Source organism: Aulonocara sp. 'chitande type north' Nkhata Bay, unplaced genomic scaffold, assembly GCF_057382095.1.
Source record: "Aulonocara sp. 'chitande type north' Nkhata Bay isolate Kocher_YH1m ecotype deep benthic unplaced genomic scaffold, A_spYH_male_GT1.1 unmapped_scaffold_37, whole genome shotgun sequence".
In the NCBI taxonomy this organism is placed as follows: domain Eukaryota; kingdom Metazoa; phylum Chordata; class Actinopteri; order Cichliformes; family Cichlidae; genus Aulonocara; species Aulonocara sp. 'chitande type north' Nkhata Bay.
Window position 1 is genome coordinate 102,299 of NW_028234369.1, and position 2,500 is coordinate 104,798.

The following is a 2,500-nucleotide window of genomic DNA, read 5'->3' on the forward strand; positions in this document are numbered from 1 at the left end:
ACCATAGGCACGAGAAAAGCTGTCATACCAGGGGCACGGAGGAAAGTTGTTGTACCATAGGCACGAGAAAAGTTGTCGTACCATAGGCACGAGGAGAGTTTGTGTGGCAAAGTGCTACTGAGCGGTGTACCAGGGGCACGGCGAAAAGTTGTTGTACCATAGGCACGAGAAAAGTTGTTGTACCATAGGCACGAGAAAAGTTGTCGTACCATAGGTACGAGGAGTGTGTGTGTGGCAAAGTGCTACTGAGCGGTGTACCAGGGGCACGGCGAAAAGTTGTTGTACCATAGGCACGAGAAAAGTTGTTGTACCATAGGCACGAGAAAAGCTGTCGTACCAGGGGCACGGAGGAAAGTTGTTGTACCATAGGCACGAGAAAAGTTGTCGTACCATAGGCACGAGGAGAGTTTGTGTGGCAAAGTGCTACTGAGCGGTGTACCAGGGGCACGGCGAAAAGTTGTTGTACCATAGGCACGAGAAAAGTTGTCGTACCATAGGCACGAGAAAAGTTGTCGTACCAGGGGCACGGAGGAAAGTTGTTGTACCATAGGCACGAGAAAAGTTGTCGTACCATAGGCACGAGGAGAGTTTGTGTGGCAAAGTGCTACTGAGCGGTGTACCAGGGGCACGGCGAAAAGTTGTTGTACCATAGGCACGAGAAAAGTTGTCGTACCATAGGCACGAGAAAAGTTGTCGTACCATAGGTACGAGGAGTGTGTGTGTGGCAAAGTGCTACTGAGCGGTGTACCAGGGGCACGGCGAAAAGTTGTTGTACCATAGGCACGAGAAAAGTTGTTGTACCATAGGCACGAGAAAAGCTGTCGTACCAGGGGCACGGAGGAAAGTTGTTGTACCATAGGCACGAGAAAAGATGTCGTACCATAGGCACTAAGAGAGTTTGTGTGGCAAAGTGCTACTGAGCGGTGTACCAGGGGCACGGCGAAAAGTTGTTGTACCATAGGCACGAGAAAAGTTGTTGTACCATAGGCACGAGAAAAGCTGTCGTACCAGGGGCACGGAGGAAAGTTGTTGTACCATAGGCACGAGAAAAGATGTCGTACCATAGGCACTAGGAGAGTTTGTGTGGCAAAGTGCTACTGAGCGGTGTACCAGGGGCACGGCGAAAAGTTGTTGTACCATAGGCACGAGAAAAGTTGTCGTACCATAGGCACGAGGAGAGCTTGTGTGGCAAAGTGCTACTGAGCGGTGTACCAGGGGCACGGCAAAAAGTTGTTGTACCATAGGCACGAGAAAAATTGTTGTACCATAGGCACGAGAAAAGTTGTCGTACCATAGGCACGAGAAAAGTTGTCGTACCATAGGCACAAGCAGTGCGTGCGTGTGTGTGGCAAAGTGTTTCTGCGCAGTGTACCAGGGGCATGTTTGAATTTACATTCTGGAGTACCAGGGGCACGAGGATTTTGCCAGTGGTGTTTTGCTTTGTCAGTGGGAGGGGGCTTAAGTGTGGGTCCACGGGGCATGCTGGAGGTCAAGGTCCATGCTGGATATGCGCTGGAGGGTAACTGCAGGAGAAGGAAAGCTAGTGGGGGATTAGAGCAGGGGAGGATGTGCGTCCCCGGGGCCTGCTGGAGGTCAAGGTCCATGCTGGATATGCGCTGGAGCGTAACTACAAGAAAGGTAAGCTAGTGGGGGACTAGAGCAGGGGAGGATGTGCGTCTCCGGGGCATGCTGGAGGTCAAGGGCCATGCTGGATATGTGGTGGAGGGTAACTGCAGGAGAAGGAAAGCTCATGGGGATTAGAGCGGAGGAGTATGTGGGTCCTCGGGGCCTGCTGGAGGGCAAGGGCCATGCTGGATTTGTGGTGGAGGGTAACTGCGGGAGAAGGAAAGCTAGTGGGGGAGTAGAGCAGAGGAGTATGTGGGTCCCCAGGGCATGCTGGAGGTCAAGGGCCATGCTGGATATGCGGTGGAGGGTAACTGCAGGAGAAGGAAAGCTCATGGGGGATTAGAGCGGAGGAGTATGTGGGTCCTCGGGGCCTGCTGGAGGGCAAGGGCCATGCTGGATTTGTGGTGGAGGGTAACTGCGGGAGAAGGAAAGCTAGTGGGGGAGTAGAGCAGAGGAGTATGTTGGTCCCCGGGGCCTGCTGGAGGTCAAGGGCCATGCTGGATATGCGGTGGAGGGTAACTGCAGGAGAAGGAAAGCTCATGGGGGATTAGAGCGGAGGAGTATGTGGGTCCTCGGGGCCTGCTGGAGGGCAAGGGCCATGCTGGATTTGTGGTGGAGGGTAACTGCGGGAGAAGGAAAGCTAGTGGGGGAGTAGAGCAGAGGAGTATGTTGGTCCCCGGGGCCTGCTGGAGGTCCAGGTCCATGCTAGATACGTGGTACAGGGTTAACTGCAGGAGGGGGGGGGGGGGGGGGGGGTAATGTGGGTTCACGGGGCCTGCTGGAGGTCAAGGTCCATGCTGGATATGCGCTGGAGCGTAACTGCAAGAAAGGAAAGCTAGTGGGGGAGTAGAGCAGGGGAGTATGTGTGTCCCCA